This window comes from Podarcis pityusensis, assembly GCF_964106645.2.
Source record: "Podarcis pityusensis genome assembly, chromosome: 7".
Classification (NCBI taxonomy): Eukaryota; Metazoa; Chordata; class Lepidosauria; order Squamata; family Lacertidae; genus Podarcis; species Podarcis pityusensis.
The window spans coordinates 59,317,477-59,339,383 of NC_138031.1; the positions used below are offsets into that span (position 1 = coordinate 59,317,477).

The window sequence follows — 21,907 nt, forward strand, 5'->3', positions numbered from 1 at the left end:
CTTCATTGGCCGTACATACTGGTTGTGTGTGGTTTACCATGGCAGCCAGCACACATGGTGCTATTCCACATGTCCTGCTGACTCTACTAAGCTTCTGAGCAAGATAATACCTATAGGCTTTCATCAACCATCTTGAAAGCATGCTTACTTACTCCACGCGGAAAAGAAAACAATACACGACCTGATGTTATGCACTCCAAAAACCTTAAATTAAGAACTTCACAATTTCAGTACTTTAGTCATTGTCAGAGTATATTATGTGTCTTTTGATTACAAAGTAAGACTGTGCCTGAAGTAGAAGTTCTACCATTTCATCTTCGTCATTTCTCATCAGTTTGTGAGATCACACCAGCAGCCCAGCCACTTCATCTGCTCTGAAAAACACTTCTATAAATCCCAACTACAGAGTTTTGGCAAATTCTGTCCCCTTGCACTCCTCAAACTGCGAATGGGCATTGAGATCAGCAGTCTTTTGTGGGGTTTTTTGGGGGGGGGATTAACATTTCGCAGGAGTTGCCATTCACATTTGAAAAGAAAGCATTGAAAATCCAGCTCAACTGTCAGCAATGGAAACATTTGAGCATGGTGACTGTTTGCAAAAGTTAGTTTACTAACAAATACTGGTTTTCAAAGAGTGGCAATTTATTGCACATTTTATTTCCTCTTCTTGTTCTTGAAAAGTAGCCACTTGCATGAGCCCAATGTAAATCATAAAAAGGAAAGGTAAGGGGACCCCTGACCATTAGGTCCAGTCGTGGCCGACTCTGGGGTTGCGGCGCTCATCTCGCTTTATTGGCCAAGAAAGCCGGTGTACAGCTTCCGGAAACACCATTTACCTTCCCACCGCAGAGGTACCTATTTATCTACTTGCACTGGTGTGCTTTCGAACTGCTAGGTTGGCAGGAGCAGGGACCAAGCAACGGGAGCTCACCCTGTCATGGGGATTTGAACTGCCGACCTTCTGATCGGCAAGTCCTAGGCTCTGTGGTTTAACCCACAGCGCCACCCGTGTCCCTTAAAGTAAATCATACTGGGCTTCAAACACTGTGGTCCAGTTCATGGGGCAAGTGGCAGAGCAGGAAAACATGGGCAAAAGCTTTTCCTGCTAGTTTAAAAGCATTTTAACCATTTCTTTAAAAACCCATTACATATCGCCCCAAAATTCTTTTTTTTTCCCCCTTCAATGAGATTTCACCACCAGAATTTCCAAGACTGAAATATGTGGAAGTGGGACCATTGCTCAGTAGACGAACATATATACTTTGCATACAGAAGGTACCAGGCTCAGACTTTGGCATCTCCAGGGACCGAACCCAGTCTGAAAGGATAGAAAGCAACTGCCTATCAGTTCGTGCTAGATGGAACAAGAATGGACTGATCTGAATTAAAGCAACTTTCCAAGCTTGATAATATTTTGCATTCACCCTGTAGAAAAGGTAATTAAAATGTCCACATACCTAAGCTTTAAGTTATTATCCATTCCACTGCAATGTCAACAGATGTCCCTTGTTTTCAGAGAGATCTTCTATTTTAAAAGCCTATTCCTTGATCAGGAACATTACAGAGGCTTCAAAAGCAATGTACCCTTTACTTCAACACACTGGAGTTCCATATTTGTCACGTTTATGGACTAACTTTCCTTTTCCATAGTGAAACACAAGATCCTATTTAAATGGACACAGGCTTTCTTAGTTAGTGGGCCTAAGTAAAATCTAATATATATTTCCTACAACTTTACTATATAAAGCACTGTAATCCCCAACTAACAAAAGCCAGACACAAACAAGGAGCTCCTGAGAAGACTCTGGTGCCTCTCTAAGGAGTTTCAGTACCCTTGAGGAATCATCACCCTATGACATCTGACTGGAATGATTACGTACACTCGTAAGCACTCTTAGGCATTTGTCTTCTCTATTCAGCTATGGATTGGGACCACGTGAGACCTCCATGGCTTAAGCACTTTCAAAAAAGATCTTTATTAAGCTAATTTCTTAGAGACTTAACCACAATATGAAACAAAACCAACATATTTTGAGAAATTAATTAAGGGGGGGGGAGGAACACCTATTGTCAAACATACATAAATTGCACTTGAAATATGGTAAAAGGTAAAGGTTAAGTCCAGTCAAAGGTGACTATGGGGTTGCGGTGCTCATCTCGCTTTCAGGCCAAGGGAACCGGCGTTTGTCCACAGACAGCTTTCCGGGTCATGTGGCCAGCATGACTAAACCGCTTCTGGCGTAATGGAACACCGTGGTGAAACCAGAGCGCACAGAAATGCCGTTTACCTTCCCGCCACAGTGGTACCTATTTATCTACTTGCACCACTGTGCTTTTGAACTGCTAGGTTGGCAGGATCTGGGACAGAGCAACAGGAACTCACCTTGTTGTGGGGATTTGAACCCCCAACCTTCTGATCAGCAAGCTCAAGAGGCTCAGTGGTTTAGACCACAGCACCACCCGCATCCCTATGATATGGAAGCTGACCTAGTGAAGGGATTTATGATTATGTGGGTACAGAATACAGGACAAAATATACCACTTGAAGTATGGGAAAACACACATGAAGAGAAAAATGCTATAAAGTGATGGCAAGGTGGCATATGATAATAAGCAAAATAAACAGAAACTACCCACACATATACTGGAAATGCCAGAAAGAAAGAAAGGGTCACTATCATATATGGCAGCAATTCCAGTTACCAAGGATATACAGTAGAGTAGACCACCAATTTACACACATGTAACTTGTGCACATTCAGCTTTACACACATGGCAAAAAATAAAAAATAAATAAAGGGGGAGGGTGTTGGGGGGGGGACTTTGACAATCCCTCCCACTATTGTACCCAATGTGTTTTGACTATGCATGGTTTTGGCTTTATGTGTTTTCCTTCAAATGTAACCTCCGCATAAGTTGCGGGTATACTGTACTGGAAAAAGATAAATTACCTAATATCAAAAATTCTAGGTTATAATGTTGCATTAGACCCAGTACAGTTGTACCTTGGATCCCAAATGCCTTGGTACTCAGACGTTTTGGCTCCCGAACGCTACAAACCTGGATGTGAGTGTTCCGGTTTGTGAACGTTCTTTGGAACCCGAATGTCCGATGTGGCTTCCATGGCTTCCGATTGGCTGCAGGAGCTTCCAGCAGCCAATCAGAAGCCGTGCTTTGGTTTCTGAACGTTTTGGAAGTCGAATGGATTTCCATAACAGATTCCATTCAACTTCTGAGGTACGACTGCATTTTCTCTCTCTCATTCTCTCTCTCTCTCTCTCTCTCTCTCTCTCTCTCTCTCTCAGACTATATGGATAGTGCTGTAAGGCAGGAACATAAAGAGTTAACTTCCTACCTGCCTAGCAAGCCAATGCAGATCCTAAATGCTAGTCTAGTGTGTCAAGGGAAAAGGCCTTCTCCTTCTGCACATGATGTATCTTCTAAAGACCATTATTCAAAACTGTTGTAGACCTAAGAATCTTAATCACTTTTTAGTAGATATATGTGTGCACATATGTGCATACATGCATACACACATACACATGCCAGTTCCTGAGAAATAACTTCACTTTTTTGAAGTGTGAATTCTAAAACCAGGTTCAGCCAGCGGAAACTGTACATGCAATAAGGTTTTTCTAAAATGGCAGTCAGCAAAAAGAGCAACATGTTTAAACATACCACAACAGGTTTGATTTATGTAAACATTTATGTAATAGTTTAACCATTTAACATCTCCTCGCTTGGAAGAAAGCCACTATGAGAGTAAATAGGCCACAGGTGACACTGAGTGTTATTGGCTCTTCTAGTTCTCTGTGAGGATATTTGGGAAATAGTCAGATAAGGCCATTCTGGATTTCACCAAATCATTCTTCGGTGCAAAGATGAGAGAGCTGAAAAGGCCAATCAGATCCCTTTTTCTGCGGCATAAGCCCAATTTAGATAATATAGGGATGTAAATCACTGCCATGCCTTCTTCATGGCCTGGAACTGACAGGCGCTATGTGTCTGGGCTGATTCACATGGTATGAAGTTCACATAATGAGCTGCTGCCAAAACAGACTGGCTCCAGGAGTATTTGCGCCACTTCTGCTCCTCACCCCTAGACATTTCCCAGGAGAAACTGGCACTCTTCACTCCACATCCTGGGAGGCAAAAGCCACTATTGGGAAAGGGCGGTGTTACAAAGATAATTAGATGTTACACATGTATGTGTTTCATTTTACAAATATTTGCATTGTTTTTTAAATCACTTGGAAGAGATACTGAGTGACCGACGATGGGCAGATCAACGCCAAGTAGGGTCACTGGGTAGGAAAGTGGCAGGTTTTTTTAAACCCAAAAGGGGTGTCTTTCTTTTTTCTTTCACCCTAGCAGATTTCAATTTTGAAACATAATCCCCATTGATATCATGGTGGGGCAGATGATGGGCCCAATCATGGGGCCTCAGGTGACCAAGGGGGTTTTGGATCTGCAGGACCCAAACCTTCTGTCCTGTTTCTGCCCCACAGCAGGAATGCCCTGTTTTGGGGCTGAATGACAGCTAGCACCACCAAAGCACACCAACAGTGGTAGATCTGTGCTCATGGGAGCTTTCCCTGGCTGTAGTAGGAGTCTCTGCAATGGGTGTTTTCCTCTCAACAGGTAAGGCTTCTTTCTGTTGGTGGAGGAACATCTCCCTCCCATCCAAACCTTCCTCCGGGCAGCATCTCTGTGGATTATAATTGTTCTGTTACTGACTAAATAACAGATGGGTAGGAAGACAAAAATCATCTCCTTCTATTTTGCACATCAGTACTATTTTTGTACTGGTCTCCTTCTATTTTTTGATTTAGCCAATGGGAGGGGGAACGATAAGATGAAAAAGAATGTAATGGAAGAAACCTGCTTTATTTCAGTGAGAAATCTCAAAACCCAAGATGGTTTTCCCAGTATGGGTGATTTAAGCACCTCGGCCTCTTTAGATGATGCATCAAAAACGAGACTGTGCATATAAGCTTGGAATGGCAAGCGCTGGGTGCAATGCCCTGGCTGCATATAAGCATCTCTACCCTGGAAACTTAGTGGTGCAAAAAGAAAAGAAAAAGAAGTGGCCCACATACTCAGAGCTATTTTCGTACCATTGCTTCATAATGCTAGTGCCTAATATTAAGAAAACTTTGGGTGCTGAGCCTTTGAACTATATGTTTTAAATTTATTTTGTATTGGATAAACCTATTTTATAATGCCACCGTGCTTCCATTTATTGTTTGCTTTCGTTTTCATTTAGAGTGCTGGCTTAAGAGAAAAGCAGCCTCTATTTTTTTCCCTCTTTAAGAGAGACTGTCAAGAAAAACCTAGAGCAAAAGGAACACTTTATTATTTTCAGGGGTTACAGTAATTTAGTTTTCTATAAAAGGAAAGCCAGAGGGGAGAGGGAGGCAAATCATGCCACAAATAGAAGGCCATGTTCTTATCAAGAAGATGTTTGGCTCTTTCATACCTATATTTTACTTCCCAATTCCTTCATTTTCCCCCTTCATTTTAAAAGCACTGAGTTTAGTGAGCGTTTCTTTTTCAAAGCAGCCCCCCCCCCAATTGCTATATGATGAGTATTAGGATCTCTTAAATTGTCTTTCCAGTCTACAGAGAAACTGCCACAATTCCGATGAAAAATCAGAGTCCCCTAATAAATTTACTCTTATTTGAAAACATTCAAATAAAGAGAAGAAGAAAAACACACATTCCAAGTTCTCATTGCATCCATCATAAAAATGTATGAGAGCTGTATGCTCCAGCTGAATCAGCAAGGGCCAAATAAAACCTATTAAAAAAACACATTTCTGTGAATGTGTGTTCTTTTGCTTAAAAATATGGGAGGCAGAGAGAAATCCCCTAGTATTCATCACTTTCCCCCTCCATTTTCCATCTGATGTAATTTGCAGCACTGCAAGCAAGTTACTGCTCCAACACTATGGTGTAACTAAGTTTATTGGTTGTTATTATTACATACACTGGAGGACAGTAGAAGTTTTATTGTGGATTTCCAGCCATCAGTTTCTCCAGTGTGTTTCATAATTAGCTACTTCAGGGACATAAAAAGGCCATTAAGGAACAAGAGTGCGTACATTTTTGCTCCAAATACAATGGATTGATCCTTGATCCCATTGTTTTCCTCCATGGCCCCGGAGTTTCACAGTTGCTTCTGACTTTTCTCCTTGCATATAAGGGATGAATCACCGACCACTAACATTGTATTCTTCCACTCAGGACATTGGGAGAATTCCAGGAAGAATAGCCACAGGCAGGTGGAAACTTGCTAGCTACATGGCTAGTCTGCAGGACCACAAGCAATGCTAGCAACAGAGGAAAAGGCACTTTCCAACTCGTGGAAATCGCACAAACTGTTAAAAAGGAAGTGAGGGAGGCCTGGGGAGGGGGGTGCTGCAGCCGGGACAAAGCCAATTACAGATCCACTTCAGATTGGTGTAGGCTCCTATCAGAAACTGTTCATGGTCTTTCATGCACCACATAATTGACCACTGATGAGGTCAACATTGAGACCTAGAGCCAACAGCATATATGTTGGGGGTGACTTGAGTTGTGGACTGCAACTCCCATCATACCTAACTGCTGCCCAGGTTGGCTGGGGCTGATGGGAGTTGTAGTCCAGGTTAGCCAGCCCTAGTGCATATAGTTTTTGTCCTAGATTTTTTTGTTCTGGTCATATCAAATCTATGTCTTACTTTGCATTATGTTGAAAGCTTTTTGTTACTAATGACAAGGGCATGGCTGGGGTGACTAACCTGTGGCCCTCCAGATGTTGCCAAGCTCCTACTCCCATCAATCTCAGGCAGCCTAGCCAATAGCCAGGGACAATGTAAGTTCAGCAACATCTAGAGGGTCATATGTTGTCTGCCTCTGCAAGAAAAGGTAATAGCAATAGACTGGGAATCTAGATTAAGGAGATGAGCAAAGATTAACATTGCCTCCAGAGTTCCTTGCATGATGGTGTATCTAAAACCTTCTGAATTCAAATCAACTTCCATTGCATTATTCAGTTGAATGTATACATTTGTGCAATTTGTAAAATTCAAATGAATGTGCACACACCACTTTTTCTGTTTGGAGAATTGCCATTCCTTTCTCAGTGATGCCTAAGAAGATAAATGGATGCTTTCTGTGTATTTTACAGATCTTACATAATCAGTACAGTGGTACCTCAGGTTAAGTACTTAATTCGTTCCGGAGGTCTGTTCTTAACCTGAAACTGTTCTTAACATGAAGCACCACTTTAGCTAATGGGGCCTCCCGCTGCCGCTGCACCGCCGGAGCCCGATTTCTGTTCTTATCCTGAAGCAAAGTTCTTAACCTGAAGCACTATTTCTGGGTTAGTGGAGTGTGTAACCTGAAGCGTATGTAACCTGAGGTACCACTGTAGTGGTAACAAAGGTAAGATCTGTGATTACACCCAAGCAGTATTTGCCCTTGTAGGGAGCTTGGAATTGTCACCAGAAAGTCAGAGCTGAACTAGGATGGGGAGAGACGCAATGAAAGAAGGCATGTGCTCAATCCCAGCCAGCCCCCCCAATGTCTTTGACACAGAGTATTTAAAGATATACTTAAATCCAGGGACAGGGAAAATACAGTGGTACCTCGGGTTACAGATGCTTCAGGTTACAGACTCCGCTAACCCAGAAATAGTACCTCAGGTTAAGAACTTTGCTTCAGGATGAGAACAGAAATTGGGTGGCGGCAGCGCAGCAGCAGCAGGAGGTCCCATTAGCTAAAGTGGTGCTTCAGGTTAAGAACGGACCTCCAGAACGAATTAAGTTCTTAACCCGAGGTACCACTGTATTATCAAATTGGTTGGAGGAGATTGAAGAAGCCTCTTCAATATAAGAATGCAATACGGCAAGTAATTTCTCACATCCAACATTGCAGAAATCCCTGTATGTGTCTTTCTGCATTAGGGTTGAGGGAACTGATCTCTGTTTATGAACGAATGGAGGCAGCTCCAAAAATTGCCCAGGATTTATACCATGTAGCAAACGCCAGTATACATGGCTTCCTTTGAAACTCACTATCCTACCTATTCTTTTGTGTCTTAACAATAAAGGAGTCTATATCTGCACAGAGGAAGGGGTGAAAAAGCTTGCTTCAGAAAAGCTCTATGTAAATCAGATGAGAAAGCAGTCAGCCCATACGAAACATTCTGTGATGTCAAATGGCCCTTTCTCCCATAACATAATTTCAAGAATTAAAACAGTACAAGATCTGCCTCCCCTTGGATAGGAAAATGGGTCAAAGAATACACAGTATTTTGTTCCTTTTCTCTGCTTCCAGAAGGAGAAATAAGGGAGATAAATCTACATAATGCTGAGCTGAATCTCTTTAATTCCAGTCAGCTTTTATCATTCAATCAGAGGCTGCATGTGGAAAAATTCATGCTAATTCCCCCTAGCAACAGCCTCAGCCTATCAGGACGCTCCATGCACCATGCAGCTGCCAGCCAGCCAGCAAGAATAACTCTAAGTAGGTCAGGCCTGTATTTCTAAAAATGCCACGGTCTAGTAACCCCACTGTCCCGTCTGTCAGCCCTGCCCCATAATAACCTCAATTGCTTGGCGACACAATGACATACTAGGCTGTTAGAGCGCAATCAAATCAGGCTGCATTATTCTGCTGCAAGCATGGCTGCTGGATGGAGGACCCTTTGAAGGGCAGCATTAATCAGGCAGCCATTCACGTCCGCTAACGTTTTCACTCTGGAGATGGGTCCTGCATTAATGACCAGCTGTTTGAACTTACACACACGCAAGCCAAATGAAATCCTTCCAGCCTGTTTGGTGCACAGAACAGTACTATTCTGGGTCCAGGCATGGTATACACGTTGCCCAAATCCAAAATGCAGGGCTGGGAGAATGACGGCTTTTGTAAACTTCGAAGTAATTAAAGGATGTTTAAACGGCACTACATGCAGCAACAAAAGAGCTATTGGCTTCATGTTAACACACAGCCCTGTCCTCCGAACAAAATGTGCATTTTTTCCCAGCCCAAAATATAACATGTTTGCACAATGCAGTCTATTTTGGGCATATTATTAAGGCGAGCTAAATAAACAAGAGCTGAACTGAGGCTGACTTCTGCAGGGAATCTGGGAAACCAGAAGAGGCTCCGAGCAATTTGGGCAGCGCAGAACAGGAGGGGAGAAACACAAACCGCACGTTGCAAAGGCTTGCAGATAAAAGCCAGGAAAGTGCTGCGTAAAAGGCGTCTGCAAAAGGCCAATCACGGACGAGGCACCTCCCATGTCCCCCTCACTGCTTGCATGCAGCAGGACTGCAAATGCATACCAAAAGCACTCAGGCTCAGCTCCCGAAATGTTCCCGAAGAAGCTCTTTTTCCCCCCAGGATCTGCTTTGGATTTAAAAAATGCTGTACCAAATTTGACACATTTGAAAGAAAACACACCCTTTGAAATAGAAAAGGCTGATTAAAAGCCATCTCACATTACTTGTGAAGCATATTTGAAAAGCCCAGCAAAACTCAAATCTACAGTAATGGTGCGCTTTCTCTGCCATAGCCTTTCAGTGAAAGCATCACACATCTGCATTTGTTGTTTTCTCCTTTTTGGCAACTGTGGTGCAATCATGTCAGCCAGCTGCGTGAGTTAGATGAAGCCTGCATAAAAAGCAAAGGCATTTGTTACGGGCAACCAGTGCGTTTTTTAAAAGGTTCGCACTCTATACTCTGCAAATCTCTCCCCACAGCCTGCTTCTGCAGAAAACTTGACAACTGAGCCCTCAACTATGCAGAACTCAGCAAGACCCACAACATGTGATCCCATCCATATTTGATTTATGTACACAGCACATTCATTAATCCATCTGCCCTTGTTTGAACCAGGGCTGATAACTAGGTTGTGACTATCTTCCTCACTTTGTGGCATGCATCACAGTTATTCTTGGAAAGATATGATCGCTGACGTAACCATGAACTGCTAATTACAAGCTGCTGACATTTTGCTGGTCTATGCAGCTTTGTACAATTTGCACAAGTCCCTCCCTCCCTCCCCCCTCTCTTCCGCTTTCCACCCCCATCTCTCTCCGTTTAAAATGTCTGAGCTGGAACCACAATATCTGAGGAAGAGGTGTAGCTCCCCTGCAGAGCAAAAGGTATTTTCCTAAGCCAGATTTCCCCCCTTTAAAACAAGCAGAAAACTACATTTCTCCAACAGCTGGCTAAGATATTACTGAGCAAACAGTACACTCATCAGCACAAAATCCTGCAAGGTATAGACAGGAGCCTTAGAGAACGACTACTGAAAAACTCCTTTGGATACACATGAAGAAAAATTATGGTCTCTGGATTTAAACACCCACACATACACAAAGTAGGCAGCTGATGAAGAGTCCGCCAAGCTTCTCCTATCTGTCTGCAGCATTTGTTTCCTCTCACTTCATTTGGCCCATTACACAGATATGACCACCTTTAGTTATTATTCAGAAGCAGTTACCATATTAAGTATATTATAGCAAGTTCAGCTGCTCTTAAAAACACCAACAACACTGTTCTTACTTCACTGCCCCCCACCCCAGCAAAACAAGAAATAGGACTTGCCAGTGAGCATTTCAGAGCAAATCTTTTCCAAAATTGAGCACTGTGCTTTTTCAGTGGGACTCCGGAGTCCCCCTCCCCAGCTTTTTTTTTTTTTTTTTTTAATTACAGGCTGACTTTGAAATGCATTAAAAATGTAAATACGTTGCCGATTTTCATTTCGGCTGCACATTGAGCCATCTGAAAATGAGGAGTTGCCAGCTGGGCTTCCAAAGTCATCTGGGATAATTTATTTTGATTAGACTGACCACACGTCTATTTACAGTATAGAATTTTTTCACTAGACTGAGTACAGCTGTGTTTATAAAGATTGTAAAGATGAAGCAAACAAAAAATCCCACTGTTCTTCCCTGTAACATATAGAAGATTCAAGGCTTCAAGGTGTTAAAGGAGAGAGAGAGAGAGAGAGAGAGAGAGAGAGAGAGAGAGAGAGACAGAATTTCCAGAATCTCGCCTCCAAATGTGTCTTTTTCAAACAAGCTGACTGCTTATTGCCGAAAAGAACATGTAGAAAGGAGGTAGTTGAAAATATTCACCATAACCAAGCCTGGTCCAGCAGCCTGAAAGGCTTCCTATACATTCTCAAGTCAGAAAGCTGCCTTTCCCTCAATGCACATATGTACAAACACAGACACACATACAACATACACTGCACACTTCTCCTTTCCCCCACAAGGTGCTCATGTCTTTTCAGCCACCTACACCTTTTGTTTCCTCTGTAACCGCATTAGGGAGTGTTCAGACTACAATTTAGTCCCTCTATCCAGATATGGGTTCTGTAAATTATGCCATCATCATCATCATTGCAGAAATGAGCAGACACGATCAAACGGCATGCCGTCTCCTCTTCCTCCTTTTCATTTGCTGGCTTGCTCCCTTCCACTCTTTTCCTCCCATGGCTATGCTCTGACAGGCTCACGTATCAGATACTTTATTTATCCATCTCCAGCACAGCTCCTCTGAGGTGAAGCACGGCATCGCCATGGCTTTCCCCATAATAATCCCTTCGAACAGCAGTGCCCGGGATTCTTCTTCTTGATGCCCTTGCCATACGTACAGGATCGCTGCCAATGCCCTTGCTGTAAACACCGGATTACCTGGCATCGTATCTCTTTGACTCACATTTTTCACCCTTTATAAAAACCCAGAATCGCACATTTCCTCTCTTCCAGCAGGAACAGAATGCACTACCCAGATTTTCCTCGCATCTTGCCGAGAGTGTGCCGACGAGAGATTCTCCCGTAGTGCAAGCCAGGTTGAAACGCAGGAAGGCAGGCAGGCAGGCAGGAGCAAGCCCAACAGCAGCAGCCGCAGCAACAGCAGCAATAGCAGCCACCCAGGTAAATGGGGGGAGCAGGATATGCCGAAAGTGGTACAGCGTCATCGCTCTGAGAGAAGACGAAATCGCTCCTTCCAAACAGCACGGCTCGAATCCTGCAGGAAGTAAAGAGCAGGAGTTCCCCCCCGCAACACAATCCCACCCAGCCCCAAAATGGAGAGAGTTAAAATCATCGTTTTAAAAAAAAATAAAAAAATCAAGCCACTAAAATAACACACAACTTTATTTCTGCCGTTTTGGATTTGGATATCTGCGTTGCCGAATATTACTGCCCAGGAGTGCACAGAGTCACGAGAGCTCTCTTTCCCCAAACTGCAAGAAGCCGAGCATCGCGTGAGGAGACACATGATGCGCTGGCAGACGGACGCTGATGTGGCCAACTAGTTCAGGGAAACAAGAGCAACGTCGGCAAATAATCGTCTTGAGCCAACAAACGCTGCTCTCAGGTAGCTGTGGTGCAGTTTCCTTTCGGAAAATACAATCTGTGTACATACGCTTCTGCACACAGTATCATGTCTGCGCCTATGTGCGTGCATGCTACTGTGAAGAGACGCCGAGGATGCTGTTCCACAGACACTAGCTGGATGGCAGCAATATTACTTCTTGGCTGCATTATTCCAAGCTGATTCCACTTAAGTGAATTCCTGAAAAGCATGCTCCATGTCTCTGTAGCCTGAACTGGTGGGGGGAGGGGGAGAGATCCCCAATGGCTTTATCTCTCCCAGCAATCTCTATTTGGAACTGCATCCTGAATAATTTATTTCTGGCAAATAATATGTTCACCTAGGATGTTCCCTTTCCCCTGTTACCGTCACATGCCGGATTCATTATGCAGGTAAAGCGTGTCCTGCTGCAGTCAGGGAAAGAGAAGGAGCGTTAATCATTTCCCCCAAGTGCTGGGTTTACCAGAGACACAAACAATCTGGGCCAAGATGCTTCTGCTTTATTGTGCATAAAGTAGGTTTTGCTCACATGTGACTGCCAAGCAGCAAATATTTGCTGGTGTTATACGGTGTGTGTGTGTGTGTGTGTGTGTGTGTGTGTGTGTGCATGTGCAGAAATATGTGAGCACACACGGTTGAGAGGGAAAGAACAACAGAGTGTGCATATTTGTGTGTGTTAGTTATAAATATATAATTTTGAAGGCAAAACAGGAAGAAAATCACACTTACAGTTTTGTTCCTGCATGCATGGCATGTCACTGTATTTCCTTAATTAATGCAGTTAATAAACACTGTGCGTTCCTTAAACGGCCAGTTAAACCCCTGAGAATTCTCTCTATGGCTTGCTCTCAAGTCTCCAATAGGTTAATGGTCCCCCTCTGTGTTCCCTCTTGCCTGCAGAAGTCTGGTAATGAGGGAATAGTCAGCTGGCCAAAAAGGGGTGGGGAGACCTGTAGGCATAACTATCATCAGACAAACCGTTAACAATTCTGAGGCTTCTGTTGCTCCAATATTGGTGCAAAATGACAGAATAGGAGACAACATGTCTTCCGTTCCCTTTGTTTACTTATCTGTGGCAATGCCCTTGCACCGCTACTTCTATTTTTCCCTGGAATCTAACTGGAAGCTGTGTCTGGATGAGGCAATGGATTCCTAAGGTGGGTGGCTGAATTGTACAGTAGCCTGGTACAAGTTCTGGCATTTGTATGATGCCAGTCAAACGTAGATCGACGTATTAGCAACGTACACGTCACTTGGGATAAGGAAAAGAGGTGAGCAAAGCTCAGAGAGAAAACTACTCCTGTAAAAAGCAGATGGAAAACGGGGTGGGGAGGAAAGCAGCCCCAACAGCAAATGCTTCTTTTCATTGGTTCTCAGGTGAAAGAGGATGCTCACTGGTCCAGTCCTGAGGGGCCCAAAGGACCACTCAGCAGATACAAGCATTATCCAAATGCAAAACCAGTTTGCATACCACAGGCTATAGCCTTGGACACAGGGAAAAGAAGAAAAGAGTTCTAAAAGGTGATTTGCTATGGAGACCCCACACACTGCATACTGTTGAATATAAACTGCACACCTAGGCACAGAAAAATATATGCAAAGAGGCCTAGCGAACACTGGCTTGTCTAATACTGGTGCTTTTTATGGTTTGAAGTGGCACTGGGAATCATGGCTTTGGCAATTTTGATACATCAGCTCAGTCTGTCTTAAGAAATCAGTGTTGTTTTATTTATTAAGTTGCAGGTTGTCTTGCTCTATTATTTTTTAAATTGCACCCATACCGAGTTTCAGTAATCTGTAAATGCATTTAAATGTAATTGATCAACCAGCTGAAAGGTGATCAACTTTCACAGAGTATCAGGTAAGTGTCAGTGTACATCCCAACACTCTTAACATTCCAATTTTTAAATGCCTGTTAAATGAACACCTGTAATCTATATAATCGCTATCTCTATATGTGAAATCAGAGCCAGCTTTGGAAACTATCTTGCGTCATCAACTTTTGCATGAGTAAGGTAACAAATTCCAGCACACAGCAAAGTAGAAATTCAGAGAAGCAATGGCTATTCCCAGTTATTTCCCAAATCAAATAAACGAAACAAAGGGACAAGGAGGTAAAACACAGACTGCTATTTTAAAACATCAGTAGCCTTTGTTGACTGAAATGAGTCCTTGATGGCTAAGCCAATGGCTCTATTAAAAAAAAAGATGTGATGGAATGCTCATGAACACTCCAACTTCTCAGAAGTTTTTAAAAGACATCTCAGCATACAAGGCCTAAGGAGAGATGGGACTGGGTGCCAATGGTGAGAATTGGTACAAGCAGAGAAGGGTTTAGGCGGCACTATTAAAGTATTGGTCAACTGTTATGACTTTACGAGAAAAAACATCTCTCTCAATAAACTTACAGGAACTGTGAGGGAAATAATATTTTTGAACGGGCTGTGAACTTTGATATATTGACTTCAGAAAAAAAATAAATCTGAAGCATGTCACTAAGCCTGTCCTGATGGGAAAGAGTAGAGTCACTATTCAGCTCATGCTCCCTTGAAAAGTTCATGAAGCTCAGCACATCTAGCCCTTTCCAGTGAACCGTCTCCTTTCCCTGTAGACTCTAGAGAGAAGTCTGTGGTTACTTGAGGTTTTAACCCCAAACCAGACAGAACTCTTTATTTTTCACTCAACATGAAACCTCAAAGTGAAACCTAGGGGTGCGAAGCCTGTGGATTGAAACCAAAACAAACATTTGTCAACTCTTACATAAATAGAAACCCAAGAGTTGCACATAGCTCCAGCAATGACCCCAAGTTGGATGTTGGCCAATAAAGCAAAACAAACATCCCTAACTTTGGTGTGACTTGCCAAGGGCTATTTAGTGGCTTCAGGCTCATCTGAATGCCATCCCTTTGGTTGCACATCTCTTTGATTGCATATTTTACTCTCCCTGCTTCTTTATCAATACACTTGCATCAGCAAAGGCCTCTCAACACAAGTTTGCTCAGGGTTGGATTCCAGAAATATGCACACCATCACAATTCCAAGGTCAAAGGAACAACAGTTCTCATGAGCCTCTGCAATGGATTACAAAATATGGTACATAGATCAAAGTACTGACACTAAACTTGTCTCTGTGATGGCGCCTGGACCAAGCCATTTCCTATCCTTCTTTTAGTGCTAGCACTTCACAGTGCTCTTATGCACCACAGCTATGAACCACAGCTATTGGAAGCAAACCTTTTCCCCTGTTTGCTCGTTTTCTATGTAAAGTGAGAATCTATTGCCATTTTTCTAGAAAAAGAGGTCCTGGAACTCACCATGAATGTCTCCTTTGTTCTCTTATAACGGCAATAGTGCCCACCTGAGAGGTGCTAGAACTGAGTTCTGGTGAGTACCAGCTGGGGGAAGCTCTGTCTATTGCTATATTTTGGGTATGGTGGAACTCTCAACCATGTGACCCCCCTGCAATCTGAACCGGTACAGTCCAAACAAGCTCATCGCCCGTCTTCATGACAACAGGGCTTAACTGAGAATTTTTAGAACATATTTCAGATTCAGGGTAGGCTATTCGGTGCTGTTCATATGAATTTTGAATGAAAACCTGCTATTATGTCACCTACTTGCTTTTTAAACTGACATGCTCTGTGTATAATGTATAGCTACAGTAAGAATCATAATAGAGAGTTGACACAATCATGCAACGTTTGTGTGTGTGATGAATTGCACATAACGAGAACAGCAAAAGTATCTATGATCAGTAAACAGTCCCTTCATAAAAGGTCAATTTTTTTCAGTTTTTTAATTTGTATACCACTCTGTACCTGTAGATCTTAGCGCTGTTCACAACATAAAACTACAATACTCTCCATTTGGTAACTTGTAGTATTACAAAGTATGCAGCCTCGGGTGCAATAAGCTTACCTGTGTCATAAGAGGAAGAGCTGATATCAAGATAACAGTGGAGAACAATCTTTGGGCAAGAAAGCAAGCTAAGCTGTGTACTGCAAGCTTTTCAAAATATGGGCTCTGGAAGTGAATATTCTCCGTGCTTGTCATGCCAGGGAGGCAAGCTTAAACACGACAGGCATAACAGGACAGGAACAACATAGGTCAGGCATGAGGAACCACTGACCCACAGGCCAGATTAGGTCCAATAAGTTCCCTAATTTGGCCTTTGAGACCGTTTATGTCAGTTGTCCCACACCTGACATAATATGCGATGGCAAGTGAGGGGCAGGTGAAGATGTGGCTGTAAAGCAGCCACTGGCAGATTAAAGTGCACTGCTGGTTGTTCCTCACTGACAGCACTGCCCAGCTGACAGGAAACCCTTGCAAGTGCAGTTTGTGTTCGAACCATGCCTGCAAAGTGACAAGTTTCCTCTACAGGTTGGCCTTGCAGCTTTGCCCATTTGCGGAGAAAAACTGTCCATTTGCTGGTGTGGCTTTAATCCAAACTGCATCTGCAAATAGGCAACTTCAAAAGGGTTCGCTGTCAGTATTCATCAGCTGATCAGGACCCACTCACTTGCATAGCTAACTGAAAAGGGTTCCCCATTCCACCTTAGACGTATTTCTCAACATAAGCTCAAAGGCTCCCCAAACAATCAAGAGTTACCAGCTATATCCTGAAACAAAGGTATATACAGGTTGTATAGTACTAACCTGAAAAAGAAAGTTGTGGTTAAGAGGCCTCATAGGATACAGGTCTGAGCTTCACTGTGTGATGCGCCGTCTCTAGCTGCTTGCTGAGTTCTGACTTCTCCTGTAGAAAAATGTACAAACAAGAATTATATAGCTAAATGACTTGATGTTAGATGCACCGACTTTGCAGCTGAACCAGGTCATAGCCTAATGAAGTGTTAATATTTCATCTTGGGCAACAGTCCAATTTTCCTTTGTTAGTTTAGGACTGGGTCCTTATATGGAATACATTGCACAGGTTCAAATGCAAGAGCAATGTTTTTTCACACCTGCCAGACGCTTCACCTTAGACTTTGGGAGTACGGTCAGGAAGTCAGCTTTTCCACCCTTGTTACTGTAAACAAAGAGTGCTTGGCAGACATCCAAGTGTTACAAGTGGGAATGGTCTGAGCGGTAATAAACAAGAGCTGAATCCAGAAATAAAATAGAGGCTAAACATTCAGATGACCATAAGCCAAAAATAAAAAATAAAAATCAATTTATTTGCAGCAAAAGCCACTTATTATCGTGAGTTAAACATGTGAAAATTATAAATGCTTCAGAAAGGATGCAGTAGTTGGTTTAGGAACACCCCATGGCTGTAGAATTACTGAAGCTAACCAAGTATGAACTTGGCCATGGATACGAAATCACTGGAAACCCCATATAAGTGTAGGATTTTTAAAAACCAACCAACAACAACAACTTTGGGGCAGGATCCATGGATCCTATTGAACTGAACAATACATTATTGCTGGATAACCGAACTCTGAAAAAGAACTGAAATGGAAGCAGCAGTTACGAGTTTGGGCCTTCCTTTTAATTCTGCAACCATCGCTAAGATGTTGTAAGATGCCTGTCCCTACAATTTTTACTGCTACTTCATGAGCCTTGGGTCCAGCGGTCTTAAAACAACAGATGGAGTAATAAAACTCTGTTTTCAGCTGTAACACTTCAAGCAGCTGGTGAAAGCTCACCTGGCTGAATGTTCCTCAATTTAAACACATTCCCGCCTGCAATTTAAACAGGCAAAGCTTAGGGATGGGTGGGTCCATCCTGCTAATTGGCCAAGTGTCCAAATTATTAAGCTGGGGTAAAATGGTTGTCATCCATCTGTCTCAGGAGACAATGGAAGAGTGCATCTTCAGGAGTGAAGTCAAACTGTTGGAGAGTTACATGCCACAAATACACACACAGGCAAACAGTCAGCTATCTCTGGGTAGAAGAAGAGATGTGGAAGGAATTACCATGGCTGGGCCAAGGAATCAAGACAACAATGACACAGTAACTCTGAAGGGAACTTAATTCTGGATTTAGGGAATGTATAGACAGGGGAGGCTCACAGATGCTCTTCACATGCCTTTACCTTACTATGTATGATGGAATTTTTACCAGTTCCATGAAGAGACCTCTGTATACTGCTGCACATTGAACCCTACTTCATATCTACATTTTATATGACATTTACAAGGACACCACGGCACGCTCATTAGTAGAGACTGGCCACACAAGATTCATATAACTATCCCATCAGTTTGGGAAGGGGACTCAAAAGGTCCTTAAAAGGCAGCGTACAATGTTCATTATAAATTTGGAATTGCCCAGAGGATTGCCCATAGCAAAAGCAAAAGCTTATAACTAGTCAGAAGAGAATTGGGACTGATGCACCAGAGGGACCCTTATCAGTCCCAGTGCGAGAGCAGAATGAGGCCCTCTCACACAAAGGCAGGGTGGAGGACCTGTGGCCCTTTACATGTAGTTGGATTACAATTCCCATCATCCCTGACCATTGGCCATGTTGGTTGTGGCTGACGTGAGTTGGAGTCCAACAACACCTGAAGGACCACCTTGAACTATAAGAACAAACTGTGTTCAAAGCTGCCTGAGTACAGTGAAGAAAACCTAGCCCAATGAGAGAGACTAGGGATGTGAGACAAAGAATTCTAAGATTCATCACAAATTACAACTCCCAGGATTCATGCTAGTTTGAATTTGGAGTGAATAAGTCTTGGTATAATTGTATTATTTCATTCCTTCTGCCAACAGCTCAACAGACTTTTTCCCTGTTGGCATATAATAAAAGTGAAATAGCAGTAGCTGTTGGTAAAATACTCTGACGTGGCAATGATTCTGGCATCCTACAACCATCCAAATGTTTAATCAGTTCAGTATTAATACAAGAGGCATCTTAATAGAACAAATCTCATAAATAAGTTGGTCAGAATTTATCATAGCTTTGTATTTTTTTAAAAAATATACACCCTGACAATGAACAGTTGAGGAAGGCTTTAAAATCCCAATAGGATGCATGAACACAAATTAAATGACACATCTGCCAATAATCATCCAATTCTTAACAAAAAATGCAATTGTAGTCAGGGGAGTTCAACAAAAGGCAAGCAGTTTCTACTTGCAAGACAAAGAAAATAAGAACACAACAACTGTATAAAAGAGATGAAACTCTTCCACAGTTGTATATGATTTCTGCCTGCATAACAATGGCTCTTTGTATGCCTGCAAATAGGCTTCCTTTTAATGAATGTATAACTGTGGCAGTTTTGAAGTATAAAACTTCTGTTTAATTCCACATCTGATCCTTTTCATGACAGTTGGCCAAGACTGCAAAAATAATTACTGAAAATACTGCACACGCTGGACCACACAGATGTCTGCTATAATAACTGGATTGTAATTTATTTCTAGCAGACAAGTGGTGTGAGGGCCTATTCACACATGTACAAAAGTGGGCAAAAATAAAACGCAGCCTGGAGAGCAAGGTCAAAGGGATTAGACTTGAAGTCCAAATGGTGGATACGTATATAAAGTCCAATGAACTCGGGACAACAATTTCACTCATTAGGGCAAGGCCTGCATGTTATCTGGTCTATATAAATCAGGTTCCTGGATGGTCCATATATAAAAGGAGAAAACTGTAACAGCACCTTAGCAATTACCTGTCAAGGACTGGCTGGATGAGGAAGAGTGGTGGGCACCACCTACCTAAGAACTGCCCAGGGATGACACAGAGGAAAGAGACTTAGACCCAGGACAGCGGTGGTGGGACACAGAGGACCAGTCTGCAACAGGCCAGACAGGCCCAGAGGAGGAGTCCTTCCTCACCACAGTTTACAGCTGCTTGGAGGAGTTCAGAGTGAGGGGGCTAGAGAGGGGAGAAGGAGCGAGATGCCAGATCCAGCAACAACTTCAACTAAGAGAGACTAGCCTAGACGAACTCTGTTGTGTTTCTACTTTTTGAATAAAAGCTGATTGCACTTCACATCTCGAGTCATTTCCTGACCTGTGGAGGACCCAGCATTCCTGACAGCCCCTTGACATTACCTGGTTTTGGGCTTCACTTTAGTTGGCAGGCTCTTCCCTCTGGGCTTGGAGAGGAAGGAATTGGCTTCAGATAAAGGGCCAGATAAATATAGGGGTGGATAAAGAGATCCCTCATGGGCACCAAAAGGAAGCTCTGATATTACACTTTAATGGAAAACCCCAGTATGTCAACGTAATGCCACTCAGCTATTATTGGAGTCCAACTCCATAATCTAGGGCAACTATCTAGGGCAAATGGGAGACAGAAGCTCAATAACTAGAAGGTGCAACATGGTCTAGGTTAGCAGTGGCTCTTCAGGGTTTTAGATGGGGGGTGTCTTTCCCATCCCTACCTGGAAATATCAGAGATGGAACCTGGGACCTTCTGCTCTATTTAATCTGAATTAATTTTCAGGTGGGCTCTGGCTGCACAATAGGTTCTGATTGTGTTATTTGGATCTACATTACACTCAGTAAAACCACACAGTATTTTCTGTATCAAGTGAATTGCAGTAGTTCTTGTGGGTGGGGGAAACTCTAATGGTATTCTTGGTATAACTTAAAATGAAAACCCTATCTTAATTAGTAACATGCTGTAAGAATGCGTTAGAAAACCTTAAAGGCTTAACCTGAAGAAGCTTTTGGGCTTCTACATTTTTAATAATAATAAAAAATACTTCTCTTGTATTACATATGAACTTGCATGAATTTGTCAAAAATAACAAAAGGAAATAATCATATTGTGAAAGAATGGGCACTACTTTCTTCAGTCAAACAATTGATTTTTCAGTTCCTAAATTCAGCATTTAAATTGGGAATGGGTGGGTGGGGGAACTGAACTAGAGAAAAGTAATATATGCATATTTATTGGCTTGTTCCCCATATTGAGCTTGAGAAAAAGAATAAAATTAATTCGGGGCGGGGGGTGATAAAAAGTTAGCACAGATAGCAGGAAAGCTTCAAAACCTCAGCCATTTAGACACAATTGTGATATGGCTTGAGAAGCCTAGTACGAACGACCTTGTTTCATGAGTGAAACCTGGGCTTGGCTTTCTCCCTCCTCCTTCACTTGTATGCTCAGATTTTATTAGTTAATGTTCTGTTTAGTGCAAACAACACCACACTATGGTTTCCATACAAGCCCATGGGTGGTCTTCAACTATGTTCTTCTTTGAGTAGACCCACTGGAATTAATGACTGGTTGCCAATATGCTCATCCAGCTCAATGTTGATTGAAATGCAGAATTCTGAATTCAAGTAGTCAATGTAAGTAAGTATGTAAGTAAGTAAGTAAATTTTTATTTATACCCCACCCTCCCCGGCCAAGGCCAGGCTCAGGGAGGCTAACATCAAATATCAAATACATTAAAACACAATCAAACAACTGATTAAAATGCAGCTTAAAAATTAGGATCAAGATAAAATTAAATGACTGCCCACAAATTACGACCATGGGGGTCAAGGAACCTCAAGCATTGATTAGGGCCAGCTATCCATGTTGGTCCCACATGAGCCGATAAAAGGGCCAAAGAGG

At 42.6% G+C, this 21,907-nt stretch overlaps 1 protein-coding gene across 12 annotated transcripts in view; it reads right to left on the reverse strand.

The window, feature by feature from the left end:
- The window catches only part of LOC308481672 (uncharacterized protein), a 395,496-nt gene that overhangs the window by 101,026 nt on the left and 272,563 nt on the right, over window positions 1-21,907 (reverse strand). For 11 of the 12 annotated variants that reach the window (XR_013988772.1, XR_013988773.1, XR_013988774.1 and 8 more), the window contains one exon: window positions 17,038-17,137. The gene's annotated coding sequence lies outside the window, so the exon portion shown is untranslated. Of the gene's footprint in view, window positions 1-11,005; window positions 12,031-17,037; window positions 17,138-21,907 lie in introns of those variants that run through there. The other variant, XR_013988783.1, reaches the window with a different exon arrangement.